This window comes from Mesitornis unicolor, unplaced genomic scaffold (assembly GCF_000695765.1).
Source record: "Mesitornis unicolor isolate BGI_N332 unplaced genomic scaffold, ASM69576v1 scaffold38090, whole genome shotgun sequence".
Taxonomy (NCBI): domain Eukaryota; kingdom Metazoa; phylum Chordata; class Aves; order Mesitornithiformes; family Mesitornithidae; genus Mesitornis; species Mesitornis unicolor.
In genome coordinates, this window is record NW_010159619.1 from 32,473 (window position 1) to 48,221 (window position 15,749).

Genomic DNA, 15,749 nt, shown 5'->3' on the forward strand with positions numbered 1-15,749 from the left:
TTAGTGCCATAAAGGAGGCAGCAGGCAGGAATATTTCCATGCACATCCAAGGCTGCGAATTACAGCCTAACCCTCGGAGCTGTGGATTAAGGCAGAGTTCTCTTTAGGAGTCTTCAAGCTCCTGTGCTGTAGGTACCCAGGAGCACAGGACAACCTGCCTGTACCCACAAACAAAACTTTATACACAGCTACAGCCCTGTCCTGAAGGGCATCACAGGAAAACCAACACAACACCGTAATACAGACTGGAGGGATGAAGGCACTGGGTCTGCAGCCTCTTGGCTCACTCACAAGACAAACTGGAAGGGAACCAGGGACATTTCTGGTAGCCTCTGGTTGTGTTTCAGCAAATTTCTTTGAAATCAAGTTCCCTGCATGAGGTACTTTGGTTTTGACACGTAAGCATTTTCCAGCAAAACCCTGTTTCAGCAAATAAAAAAAAAATCCCAACTAGTTCTGCTTCTGATTAGTGCAAGGCCTTACTCTGTGCGAAGCCCAAGGGTGTGTTCAGTTAAGAGGATTTTCACTTTTTGATTTGTAGCTTAGAGCCTCCCTATCTACTGTTCCTAAGTCACAAAAGGCACAATAAAGAAACTGTTCTTCCTCCTAACTGGTAGAGCCATTCCCTGGGGCAGTTAATTAGGAAAAGAAAAAAAAAATCATCCTTATTCTTCCAGATTCTAATGAATGTCTGTCTGTTTCATTCTCATAGGATTTTCTTTTAGAAATCCAGGAAAATGATGAAAGCAAAAATTGCAGGGTAAAAAAAAAAAAAAAGAAAAAAGAAAAAAAATCCGTATCTGAAGTTCCAAAAGCCTTTTTCCTGCGGCCTATTTGAAAATACATACCTACTTTTAGATACACTCAGTACTGGAGATGAATACTTCAAAGAAAGTTGGAAATCTTTTGTCAGAACTCTGAGCTTTCAGGCAGCACATCTGGGGTCTATCCCCGCCAAATCTTCATTTACATTAACGGTCCCACTGAAATAATTGAAACCGTGGGCATGCCAAAAATGTAAATTAAAGTAGGATGTGAATTTTCAATGCAGGTGTTATTGTCAGGAGCACAATACAGTCACAGGGTCACAATACAAGAAAAGCAGGATGCAATCCCTAGGATTTAAAATCTTTAAATCCATCTAAATTTAAAATGTTTTGGCTCCGCTGTGATCTTCTATATGAACTTCACATTCATTTTTTCTTATTTGATGTACATAAGGTATTACCAGAGTATCTAGAAATTGCTAATACTGTAGAATTTATCAAGGGATTAGAATGAAACCAGAATTTATAAAAAGACATGGACTTCTTTACTAGCACAGAAGAATGCATCAGTTTTGTGGTGCCATCTGTCTTTCAAATGGTCTTGTAAACTCATCAATATTTTGGTTGTGATCATCAAACAATCTTGGGGCAGCATGAAATAGATCGATTTAACCTGTGTACTGCTAGATGGTATTCCTTATTTTATGCTCTGAAAGTGGCAGCTTATAACTCACAGTGAATGACCATTATTAAATCTAAAGATGTACACTGTTTAAAATAAAATATTAAACAAATGGGGAATTGTGGATAACCAACAGAATTACTGAGCTGTATCATCTTAGATCAGCTGAAAATCTGTCCTTTAATGTTTGTGAAGAGGAATATAAAAGTGCAAAGAAGAGCTGGAAGAGACCATCTGTCCCTTTTCAGTTCGTTGTTTTGTTTAGAGTTGGGGCTGAACCAAAAACCTGATTCAGACATGTCCAGTGTTTGGAAGCAGTCACATCGTGGTCCCCTTGGATATTCAGAACTGCAGATAGCTGTTAACAACAGACACTAATGATAGCCCTTGTAATGCTTTTTGTTAAATGCTTTACGGTCTTTAACACGTTCCCCATTAACTATCAATTACCTTGCAGTGTAATTATTTTGCCGATTTTGCAAATGGGGAGACTGAGACAGAGAGGCTGCATCAACTGCGGTCATGGCAACAGAGCGGGGCATGGTGTAGACCAGAACACAGATTTCACAGGGTTTTCTAAGCCCCAGAAATTTTGGTCACCTGATTTCTCAAAATTAATTCATAGTGGTAGATGGATATCTTACAGGTCTTGTCATTGATATTTCTATAACGGAAGCTAATCACCCCAATAGATCTACTTGGACAATGTAATTCCTACTACCTACAAAGACCCTTAAAAAACGCTCCATGCACAGTACAACATCCAACTATATTAAAGGACAATCATGAATTTCCCATCATACACGTGCAATATTCTGCCTCCCAGAAAACCTTTTATCGTCAATGCTTGAACCCCATTTCTCTTTAAAATTTAAAGAGCCAGCCACTTTTTAAAGGTCCAAACTTGTAAAGTAAATACAGCAAAAGAGGCAGATAAAAACAATGCCAGATAGAGGACTGTAGTATAATAAATATGCCAAGCTAAGTAAATCTCAAAGTACTTTCTTTTGAATTGCAGTAGAGCTGTAAGCATTGACAATATTAAAAGTCAATGAAGCAGTGAAAATAATTCACAAAGATGAATCCTCAAAGTTCATGCAATGCTGATATGGTAAATATCTTTTAAAATGTTTCTAAATACATAGTGATTTTTTTTTTGGATGTATATTCTCAGACTTACTGAACCATTTAATTATTTACACAGTCTTCAGACTTTGAGACCTCAATTGATACTAATCAGTAGATCTGCAACTGAATAACTGTTTATCAAATTGCTGTTAATGAAGCAAGTAAAGCAACTTATCCTTAACATGCACACATTTCATTCATATAGATTACTTACATCATTCAGCGTGGAAAGTGGAGCCTTACCAGTTTCTAGAAAACAAACTGCACTATGGTAGCAACAGCAAAATGATGATAGGCTTCCCTTGTCATTTTAATTCATATTGGAAATCTAATTTACAGCAGTGGCACTATGTATAAAAATAAAAAAGCCACGCATGGCTGCATGAACACCTCATTGTAGAGCTTCAGTTAACACAGAATAAACCTTGTTAAAAAATTACAGAATGTAAAACTTAGTGCTCTGAAATTGGGAAATGGCAGCAGAAGAGCTGGTTGTGCATCCATTACTTGCCTATACAGTTTTTTTGTCTCCCTCTCCACTTTCTCATCTGATCTGCCACAGAGAGAGATCAAACAGGGTGAACCAAAGAAGTCAAAATAACCCAGAAGGGGTTTGTGGGTTTTTTTTACCACATCATAGATTCTGCTGAACTGCAGCCTCAGTCTATACATGTAGGTTGTACATTAATGTTGCCCTCCTTGTATGATAACAAGTATCAAATATATTTTTTTAAACACAGTTAACGCAGCATTTGGGATCTTTTGCATTTATCAAGTTAAGTGACTATTTATACAACGGCAAAGCTAAAAAACAGAATGCAAAGACACAGTTTGGCAATATAAAGACAAGGTGTGATCCTGTAACCTGCCAGGCATCTGAGCTTATTCTTCTGTGCTTTCAGAAACACTTTAAAGAGCAACCTGTGCCATCCTCAGACAATGTAGACAGCAGAGCAGCAGTGCTGCCCTTTCCCACTGTGATGGCCTCTTGAGAAAGCAGCAGGCTGGTTTTAAACATGTGTTCACTAACCTCTGAACACCACTGTGAAAGGAACGGAGGGTATATTTAAGGACTATTTTGCTTCCCTAGGAAATGCCCAGTGAGGAATGGCACGGCTGGATAGCAGTGCCAACATCAGAGGAATGACAGATTTTAAGTGACAGGAAGAAACAGGTCAGAAAAGGGCAGGGAAGAGGGTTGGTGTTCATCAAAGCAGGGAAATATGTGGGTCTGAACACGGGCAAGGGACACGTCATGGACTCTGGTGGCACAGGTGTCATTACAGAGAAGTCTGAAAAAGAGCACAGCTCAGAAGGAATCCACTCTGTGCTGGGCACACTCATCCACTGGCATGTTCTGGATTTCATCTTTTCATCTGCTGGCAGAACCCAAAGTTCACAGGGGCTACCAGAGAAAAATGTAAGTCTACTAAATGAAGGTGGGCATCCTCAGTCCTGCGCAGAAACGTTGACTGACTCGATAAACCGGCTGAGCTTAGTTTAAGTTACAGGGGGGCGGAAGTAGACAAAGTGAAATTTGGACTTGAGCACAAGAGCCAACAGCAACTTTGTATCACGTGTTTGAGAGATGTAATGCCCTGAAGTACTAACAAATGCATTTTTACATCTCATCCCGAAAGTATTACAGATTTTTTTTTCTGGAAATGTCCTAAAAATCTCAACCTTGATGTTCAAACTCACAATTATTTTGAGCAAACCTATTTCCCTGGTGAGTTGCCCTCTTTTCTTCTGCAGCGAATTTCTTCTACTTGACTCCCAGTTCTGCACAAAGTGATTTATTAGAGAGACTGCATTTTTTTTACCTTCTGGAAAGTGTCAGTTTCTGAACAAGATCAAATAATCTCGTACACTTCAGTATTGACTAATTTTAATTATTAAAACCTTTCTCCCAGGAAAAACTCTTCATACTGTTTGCTGAGAAACCAGCAATTTTTAATGCAATCCAGGAAGCTATTTTCTTGAGGATATCAAGGAACACTGGAGACAGTATTCTGACTGAACTATGAGCCCTGCTTAACAACTACATTTTTTTCAAAATGTAGGAAAGCTTTTTCCTTTACCTTTTTCTATGTGTCTAGCTTGCAATGATGGGCTTCAGTAATAGTAGCACATAATTTGTTATGCAGTACAACTTAATCTTATATATTTAAATAAATGATAAAGCTAAACACATACTTTGCATATATACTACACATTAAAATCAGAGATCAGTCTTTTGTTAGATATCATTTTAGTGCTATGCAGTCCCCATTGGCATGATTTTATATGGGATCCTTTCCTCAACAGCCTAGCAAGTTGATATTGTTAAAGTGTCAATGAAAAAATAATAGCTACATTTGTATTACAATCTCTCACATTTAAGTTCTCCGGTTTTCACATCATTGACAAATAATTGGATGTTTTAGCAAGGTAATAGCATAATTACACTGTTGCTCTGTAACTCAAAATCTAAAGACAGCACTATCTGCATTTAAACTATAATGCAACTTTGCCTACAGACATTACAAACCAGAGTATTTTACAACAACAAATTGTTTTCTGCAGTATAATGAAATCAAACACACGCTTAATGATGTAAGCTTGACAAAGAAATAAATACCAAGAGTCAGCATTATCTTCAATTGGGTGTCTACTTTGGTTGAAGAGTTCTTAACATTACAGTTCAAATAGCTGGATTTTTATCTGCTGTAATTTTCAGCCCCATTTTGTCTGTGCACTAAGAGAAAGGTTCTGTTTCTCTGTGCAAGAGCCATACCACAAGATAACATATGTAACAAAGAAATTAAATAAAGGAAGAGGTAGCAGGCACAGCATTAGGACTCGCTGAAGAAACTACAGCTGGTCAAATTTGTGAACAGTAATTTCATAAAGGAAAATTAAGACAAAACCCACAGGAGACACTGCTTGTATTAGATGTGCAAGAAAAGATAATTTAACAAAGCGCAATACCATTGCAGTCACTGTGCACCAACAGTCATAAATATTTGCATGATTTTATGTGATTGGCATGAATTCAAAGCTAACCACAGTATTTGCCACAGCCCAGCATTACAGTCCCGCTGCGAGTGCACAGCTCCCTGACTACACGGGGAAAGCAGGCCCCAGGATTCACTCTTTATAACAACATCCTCCTCCCAGGGGTGTTTTGGCAGGGGGAGGTGGCTGCTGTTGGGGATGGGAGAGGGACAGGCACCATCTCCTGCTCTTTGCCTCCCCTCCTCACCCCCGATTAGTGATGCTGCCCAAGGAAATGGTGCTGTGATGAGGGGAGCTGAGAGCCAGTTGTTGCTGAGCTGCAGCGGTACCTCTGCCAACCCCTCACTTCACTCAGCCATTAATCCCCCATGGAAGTGACACTGCAGATCCCCGTTCAGGTAGAATTGCAGGACGCTATAGCCATTCCAGCGGGAACTGGAAGCAGCAAGAAATAAATAGTGTGTGGTATTTGCACAGCAGTCAGTCACATTTTGAAGGCCAGGCCCTTTGCCAGTGAGAATAAGGAGCCGCTTTCGTAGCCTGACTGAGGCCAGGCTTTCTGCCAGCAGAGAAGAGTTTACTATGCAGACGAAATGCATTTCAAAGACTTTTAATGGGATCATCACCCACATTCACCTTTTCTAATTACAGAAAGTCTAAAGATTTCTTCAGGAGTTCAGCATTTTGAAGCATGGCGCATTTGCTGTTTTTCTTTCATTAAGGGAAAATACCTGTTTGGTATTTCCATGGCACTATTTTCAACATTTCAGCTACATAAATTAACCTACAAATGAATACAGTCTGTGTTTTCTAATGGGAAAAAAGGGTTTACTTTGGATGTAGAAAGCCTGCTGATATAAATTGCAAGTGTGACTTTACTGCTGCCCCTTTCACCACCATCATGTCCAAGAGGTGTATTTTGAGTGCTAAAGGGACTCTGGACTCATCCGTGTTTTAAAAACAGACATGTAAAACACTTGTGTTGCAGATCTGAACTGCTGTTGCTACACTCACCATCCCTTCCAGTGAAGGGATTCCAGATTCACAAAAAGACAGATTATACCATGAACACTCACACACAGGATCCCCAAAGCACTCTGTGCTCGGGAACCTCTATCCCACAAACCTCCAATCCCATTAGGCAGATCTCTAAGGTTAGAGATGATGCACCATGGTTTCACCCTCCATTCATTTGTCCCTCGGTCTAATTCCCAACTGAATTGCCATTCACTCTTTTGCAATGAGACTGTCTGCATAACTGATTTTCTTTGCCCTTTTGTCAATTTAATATTCACATCTCACTGCTCAAACAGTCCACAGAGACTTGCCAGGTGCCATATTTCCATTGGAGCTGTAATTTCTTTTCATTATTCTTCATTGCCCTTCACTCACTAACTTTAGAAACTTGTGAATAAGTGTAATTTTGGGGCATATCTGCAAAGGCTAATTCTCAGCTTTACTTCCTAAAGTTTAGATGGGATTTTCAGATGGTTTCTTGTTTCTAAGCATTTGTGTTATACAGACAAGGCAAACTGTGAAGCAGAGGTCATTGGTGCTTAGCTGGTCTGGGCAACCATTACCAGTGAGTTAGGAAAAGGGTTGCTACTATGCTGAAATATATAATTAGAAAGTTTCTGAAACAAATGGAAGAGAAGACATCCTTTTCTCATCTGTGCAAAGCCAATACATTTACTTGCTGTGGATTTAGGGAAGCAGATTTGGGGGATGATAGAAAACAGGAAATTGCAAAAAATAGCTTTAACAAAGACAACCACTGTTAGATCCCTGAACCTAAACCACAGTATAATTAAGGCTTTTGGAAATGCTTCCTGATCATCACCTTTCTCTGTAAACGGCACTAATCTGGCTGTGCTGAACTGCTCATACCACGTGGCAACTTTCAGTGCCCTTCCCCAGGTACCCAGAAGAATGTGCTTTTGTGATAAACAAATGCTGCTCTGGGCGATTTCACGCCCTTTTAATTCATGCTGTACTGCATTTATTGAGTAGTGGTTGCCAATATCCTATTCCTTACACCAAATCTGCAGATAGAGCTAAAAGGCTTATTATAAAAGATAACTGGCTTAGTTATGACTTCTAAGTGCCAGTTATCTTTCCTACTGAGTATAATGCCACTCCCTTTAGAAACAAGATAATTTTATAGTTGTCTGCCTTAAGCTGTACCATCTCATATTCTCAGATAATTCATGTCCTCTTGTTTTGACTGTGTTCATTATTTCCCAACTTCAAACATACCTTTTAAACTACAAATGTGAAACGGTCTCTTATGCAATTTACATAAACAACAAAAGGCAGTTGTACTTTCCTTAGCTTTAAAAGAAGCTTCCAGGGTATTCTTAAAACAAACAAACGAACAAACCACCTTAATTTCTGCCTACAGGGTACCTCCATGCCTTCTTTCCTCTCAGTCTGGGATGCTGTACCTTAAACAGGAAATCCTGGAGTGAAATGTCTTCAAATGTTTTCTAAAAATTTGACTCTGTAATATAACATCTAATCTACCGCAGCATTAATAAAGGACCTTCAATAATTTAATAAGACATTCATTCTAGAAATGCTTTTGGCTATTTTGAGTCAAGCAGGGCTTCCACAAACTTTGATGTGTTTGAGCCCTCAACTTACATTTAAAGATTTAACACTACAATCACCACCAATTATATCGTCTTCAAATTATTTTTCTCTTTTATCAGACTTTAAATGTTTTCCTGTTGCCTCTCTGCAAGGTGCTGAAAATCTAAGCAACCTACAGTCTCCTGCCTAATCTATTTGTATTCTGAGCTTCTTTTTGAACCTTTTATGGGTGCTGTGTCACAATCATTGAACAGTAATACAAATTGAGCTTTATAACATGACATTCATTATCTAGCTGCTTTCCCCAACTTTGTTAATGTTACACCTGAGCATCTTACAGCACTGTTACCAGAGAAGTGCACCTATTCCCATTTCAGATGGCAAGCTGGGCAGAAAGAAGAGGAAGATTTGCTTAAGGGCAGAGAAGGAGTTGAGCATAATTTTCTTAAGTCATTGGGTCAATTGGTTGAGCAACCCAATCATTAAAGGTGAAGGAGACTCTTCAGAGAAAAGCATGTGTCAATAAATCATTCAGAAAATCCCCTGAGAACCTGTGTGTGTTTTCACATTTAACTTTCACTGGATATACTACTAGCATTTTGCAATTCCATGGGTTTAAAACAGAAATTCTCATCTTTCCAAGTGTGTATGTCCATCCTCCACGCTTATGCGCTGCTTTCCCTTCCCAGAGGAAGGACCATCTCCCTTTCTTCCCCTCCTCCCTTCATGAGCATCCTCTGCCAAGTTCTTCTCCAATCCCACGCCTGCCAGCAGGGTGTGGGGAAGGGAAGTCACCAAGCCAGGACCTGTGGCAGGAGCAGCAATGACAGACTGGATGGATGCCTGCGCGAGGCTGAGATCAGGCAACCAAAGAGAGCACTGGGTAGGCAGGAAGGAGCCGCTGCCCGAATGGGCTGGACAAGGACTTCCACAAACCTCAGATGGACCACACCAACAGCTTCTTAAAATACATTCTCAAATGTTATTCTGTGCTTTCTTCATATACGTACCTTATTGTCGTTTTAAGAATATAAAATGACATGCTTCATATTTTTGTGACAGAAAAATTATATTCTTAATTTAACAATATACTTCTATATTCAAGAGAGCAGGTAAAAATGATACCTGTCTTGTTCCTGCTTCTGGTTTGTAATCCTAACACTAACTTTTTCTTTGCTTGCTAGTTAACATTGAGTATATTGAGCTTGACAATATTTTTCCTGCTACGTTATAAGACTAGGACAAAAGGGGTAAGGCCTAGATCAACAACTAGGTTTTCACTAGCCCAAATTCTGTTAACTTTTTTTGCTCATTCTTTTATTCATCAGTCTGTGTTATTGTTCTGATTGCTTTTGCCCATCATGCCCACCCTTTAAACAGAAACGTAGCTACAGATGGTAATTTGGCAAGGTAGGCTAAGAGCTGTAGTGGCACCACATGTTGTTAGAGAAGGCTTGAACCATTAACACATCTCTGTCGCACCGTTCAGTGACCCTGCACATGTGTGTCCTTTTGACTTAATGTCTCAGGATAACACAGGGAACAACAAAGATACCATCAATTGCTACTTGACCACATTTTCAACTTGCAGGAACCATTTTCTGCTGCTTTCTGGACTGATTGCTAAGGAAATACAGAATTCTCCCAGAAATCCAGAGCACCATTACGTAACTGAATCACCCAAGTGAAGCGTTTATACTGAATCCATCATCATGGTGTCTGAGCATCTGTTGTATTTAAAATGCAAAAACAATTTAAATGTATTGTTTAGTCAGAAAATCCTGCACAAATCCAGGAATGATGATAGGCTCCTCTAATAGTCTTTTTTCCTACATTACCCCTATTCTCTCTTAAGATGTAACTTTTGTAGATGATGGATTGAGTCAGTGCCAAATTACAGCTTGCAATGAAATTTTGCATCAGCCAAGACATAATCAACATTAAACATTTGAGTCTAAGACTTCATTTTGATCCTCACACAAAGTGCATTGCAGAACAGCGTCATTTACTTCTGTTTACCCAGCTCTTGCTCATCTGCTAACAATGAATGACAAGAGTGGTTGACTGGCAGGTCAGCCAAAAATATCTTGTGTTTAGAGTAATCAGCAGTGGAAAGCTTCAGTAATGACTGCCTTGTCAAAAATCCTCCTGAAGTCACACAGCAGCCAGCATCCCAGACACATCTACTTACCTCTGGGGCTCAATTTGGATTTTTCCTTCGTTGTGTTTCCTACTATCTGGAAGAGAGTGCAAATGATTGTGACACTTGTAACAGCTCCAGCAGCATTTGGATGGCAGGAATCCATTATCTTTCACATTTATTTCTTCAGCCCACCATTTACTTAATTTTTTGGTGTTACCACAACAGTGAAAAGTCCTAATAGCAAATTCTGAGACGTGCACAGCCAATCTGACCTCTTAAGCTAGTAACTTGTACTTTTTACTGTAGCCCTATGGATGCTTAAAAGAAGCACCAAGTTTTAAATATTATCTAAAATAGCTTAATTCATTTGCAAGTGGGAAGAAAGACTAAGATTTACAAAAGAAATAAGAACATGTAAATGTTAAAGAGAAATACTTTAATCTCCCACACTTCACTCAGGTGATATTTTTCATATTTTCTGGCTGCAATGGTTGCACGTAAACAAGGAGTAAGTATGTTTTGCTCTGCTAGAAGCCTCATCAGTGTAGGATACCTGGTCAGCAGCCAGAATGGCTGTTCTGCTTCAGATCTGGTTCTCCCCAGTCTCTTTTCCAAGTACCATCAAACACCCAGGTAGAGAATCTCGGAACAGATGCCCCAGAAAGCTTAAGACTCTCACCTTGCATTTGTACATCTGCCTCTAGAGATAACTGCTTTAAACCTAAAGCAGGCAATGCCGCTTGTTTTCTTTTTTAATGAGTCATAATATATGCTGAAAATAGCACACAGCATTAAGAGCTTACCAGGGAACCCTGGCTAAAGCTCACTGTTGAGCACCATTTCTTGAACAGAGGTACCAAAATTTAGTTCTTGTTACCAGCTGGTCTAATGAAGTGTTAGACACCATTTACAGTTAAAGTGCTAATTCCTAATATATCATTATTTCTTGTAAAGTAGATTTTGCAGCTAAGTATAGTTAACCCTTGACTGCATTCCCACTTTACTGCATGATGCATTATTGCATTTCTCTGCACATGCTTTTATACAGTGGAAAAAACTGAGTCCTGTCCTTGCATTCTTAGTCTTAGTCTGTTAAGTAAAATAGATTTATAATCTTCTTTTATTTATCTAGGATACAATTGCTGGCATATTGCTATAAATGTGGATGGCAAGCCTTTCTATTAAACCAGTATTTTATTGGCATTTCCTTTGCGTCATGAAAAAACTGTAAAATGCAGGAAAAAGAAAAAACAAACAAACCACCAAGCAACTTAAACCATGTTTGTCAGCAACAGCTTTAAGAACCTCGGTTTTAGTGGAGAGAACGAAGAGAGTCAGAGATATAAAATTATTTCAAACAAATGGGTTTTTGCATTTCTCCTTTGTTATATTAAACTAAGGTAATCTTTTAAACTGATTTTAACCTTAAAACCACAGTAGTTTGCTAAAATGCCAAGTAAACTGCTGGAAGTATAGGTGGTCACTTAAAATTTATTTTACTATCAACATTGTCTTTGTTTTTCAAAGACGATTACTGTGAATCATAATTTTTACCTTCTGAGCCCACTAACAGCCCAGTTCTCCAGCTGTTACTTTGAATAGGCTCCCTGAGAGCAAAAAAAGGGACAGGAACTGGAGCAGAGAGTTAAATTTCTTACCCCACTTGAAGTGTAATGAGTTTGGCCTTGAACAGGCCAGGAGCATCCACCAAAATGCAATAATTCAATACGTACAATCCTAGTGCATTCTCCTTGCACATGGGTGGGTGTGTGTGGACAAACAAGGTTTGATCATTATAAGAATTCAGGAAAAGACAACGTGAACATCCAGCTCCAAATCCTAGACAATTATGAAAAAACTGCAACTGAGTTTTTGTGGTTTTAACTTCTTGAATAGTCCATGTGATATTTAAGCCTATTGTTAAGCAACACACCATAAAAATCCTTCATCACTTGCTAAAGGTAGGAAAATTTCCACTGCATCACTCCCAGGTATTGGTCCAACGGAATGAGATGAATCAGGACCACAGGTTCAGAGGAGCCTGGTGCATGTTCTCGCAGATGGTGCTGTACCTTTCCATGAAACAAGAGCTATGTTTAATTTAAGACAAATCTGAAAAGGTTTTTGTCAGCCACACAAATCACACATCCTAGAACTAGGGGACATTTAAAAAAACCATTTCTTTCACAAAGTGAGGGCCACAGATCTCATACCTGTTCAGACCCACAAAATCAATACCATAAATAACTCTTATGTGGTATGATATTACTGCTCTTTCCAAAGGGTTTTACAAGACCTGTAAGAGCAACTATATTTTAACACAGGAATATCAACTGTTGTTATTAATAAGTTTTAACTCATTAAAATTATTTTCCTCACTGGACACCTGCCATGCAGAAATTACATTTCTTTTGCTGTTTTTATTAAACTTTGAATAAACAAAAATGTGAATTTTTTCCTTAATGAGATCTTAGCTACATTTTACAAGGACTCTGAATCAAAAAAAAAACCATTAACTTGTCTTCTTGAGCAATTTCATTTGCTTTTGTTCCCTGCTGTGCTGGAAACACGCTTTGTGCATGCTCTCAATCAGGTATCCCAACAGTTTATCAGGTAGCACAGCGTAACACAAATACTGTAGTTACAGATTAGCTGTTCCCTGCTGCCATTCACTTTGTGGTTTAGATCCCTTGTCACTTACAAATCAAAATGTTTATGTACTCAATTATAGCACTTCCAAATGAGAATAAAAGGTATTCCATTACTCCCAAGAGGACGACGGAAAGATTTGTGTGTAAAGTACCGTAATACTCTTAAGTTCCCTCAGTTTCATATTTCTCCATGTCTTACTGCAGCAGAACATCCCACAGCGATCTAACATTTATAAAAGGGTTACGCACACACACTATATTAGAGCTCCATAACTAAAAATTGCTAAAAGATTGCTGAAAAGAGTCCCTGGAATTTTTGGCACCCACAGCCATCAACACAGCAAACTGCCGCTTTTTGTTTAGCCAAAGCCTTGGTCAAATGCCACAGAAAATATCCTGCTACTGGCTCTGCCCTAAGATGCACATTTCACTTGGGAGAAGGATCAAGAAAACGATCAAAATGCGTTGTGGAGAAAAAGCAGTACAAACAATATAAGTACTATGAGTACAGGGCTGAACTTTACCAAAGTACAGGCAAAGACCAGATTATGACCATTATAAACACATGCACAGGTGTTGGGAAGGGAAATTAGATGTTTCTCCTCCAGCAGCGGCAAATATACAAGCCATAATATCATCCTAAGTGTATTATTTTGCCCCAAAGACACAGCCTACCAGGCTAGGAGAGAGGGCTCGGTGCATTACCCCTAAGGTACAGTCATCAGCTCCTGCTGATGTTCCCAACCCTGCCAACCTCAGGTGTCTAAAAAGTGCTGTGTCTGCTCCTGGTCCAGTGCACATTCTTGGGTGATGGAACAAGGGCACATTCTGGATTTTCACCAGTTAAAAGAGAGTAATTAATCTTAATTCTTTTCTCTCTGAAAAATAGAACTTCTATAGCTTGAGGGAAACAGAGCTCTCAGTTGTTCTGTGGCAAATTAATCTTAGAGGGGGAGTCTTCCAAAGAAAATCAATAGCTTATAACAAGATTCTGTATTGTGTTTGAGCCCTGAAACTCCATCTAGAATCAAAGGGTACTTTCAGCATTGAAAATTTGCTCCCGTTGTGCTTTGTTTCTAACACAGTGTCATTTGAAAACATGAGATTTACATGTATGAACGATTTTAGTTATGTGTGGCTTCACCTTCATGGAAGACTCTAGTAATATTTAATACAGACTGTAAGATTATAGGTATTTCAGGCAACTCTGAAGAAATTATTCTCAAAAGAAGGAATTTAATAGGGAATTGTATTTCTTATCCTGCCTGTAATATCCTATATCTAAGACATCCTTATTCATTTGTACCTTCCTAAATTAGTCTGTTCCATATGAGAAATTTTGAAAATTATGTCTCCTCACATGTTTAATCTCTTTTTTAAAAAAAGAAGAACCTAATTAATTTCACCATGATGCCATGGAAACAGCTTTAAAATTAATTTGGGTGCAGGGAGGAAGGATACAACTCTAACACAGAGGAAGAGACAGGTTTCAGAAGAAAAAAAGTCTGTCCTCACTCAGCACTGGGATCTTTGAGAAACAATAATGCATAGCAAGGCAAGGGAATCTTTTCAGACTATAGTGAAGCAAGATTTCTCTAGCACTCTCTCCAACATGGTTCATTACCAAACTAAGGTGCGATAAGGAGAGGCGGAATGGGGCGGAGGCATACAAGCCTGCAGGAACAGGAAACTTGAAATGAAACCACTGGAAAGCACCGGTAAAGAATGCCAGAGTTCTCAGATGAGTACTGTTATTGTAAAGACAGTGCAGTACGGGTTGGAGAGATCATGTATGGATCAAAGGAAATGAACCTGTTAGAAATCAGAATAGTTAAGTCTGTTAACTCATTCCCACAAAAACCTGTTACAGCCTGAGGTCTGGATGCGAGTTTTGCGCAGTGAATTGCGTCTCTGACACTGAGAGGTCTCCAGCAGAGCCTGGACACTGCGATGTGCTGAGGCCCCTATCACGCATTGCCATACCATGTGTTATGCAAGACGAGAACTGCACTGGAGAGCAGGCTCCTTGCAGTGGGTCTAGGGCAAATATCCTATATGTGGTCATATATGCATCAGGAGTCTTATTTCCATGAGTCCTATCAGTAAAGATGAGAGTTTGACATTGACTCAGAGCTTCCATGGGTGGAAGGAGAATTTGGTCCTTAATTTTACCCATTCCTGCACTAGACATTTTGGTTTGTTGGATAAACTAAGTTAATCAAATTCATTGTTATTCTTGGACTTTGTACAGAAGGCATTCTAGTCTAAAGCAGATTTCATCACTTATTTCCTTGATAATTCACAAGTTTGGCTGTCAGAGTGAATAGTTGTACATAAAAAGAAAAATATGTTACTGAACCTAAAACTTTCAGTGAGTGCACAGTCCCCCAAACCATGATGTTATCAAAGTTCAGTAGTACCACACAGTGATGACTAATGAGCCCATAACCTCTGTGTGCTGTAGAGTAAATGCTCCCATTAATTCTTCACAAGACCTGCACTCATCCTGCTTCCTAGCTGTCAGATTTTAGTAGATTACTTCATTGGCTACTTGGACATTTTTACTTTTTCATTTCAGTTTGGTTTGTTTGCTTCCCTTAAAAAATGCCTACTGTGTGAATTGTGAAAAGGTCAACCAATAGTTCTCAATCCAGACAGGACAGAAGTAACTGAAATCAGCAGTAATTTTGACCCTTACCTTATTTTTTGGTCTGTGAACTGTTAGCTGTAAATAGCAAAGCTATGTGCCAAAGATCTTCTAATCTTACTAATGCAAATATTCTCTTTCC

General features: G+C 39.0%; 1 protein-coding gene across 1 annotated transcript in view; it reads left to right on the forward strand.

Annotated features, from left to right (window-relative positions):
* The window catches only part of CA10 (carbonic anhydrase X), a gene marked incomplete at its 5' end in the record, with an annotated part of 41,989 nt that overhangs the window by 12,916 nt on the left and 13,324 nt on the right, over positions 1-15,749 (forward strand). The window lies entirely within an intron of this gene.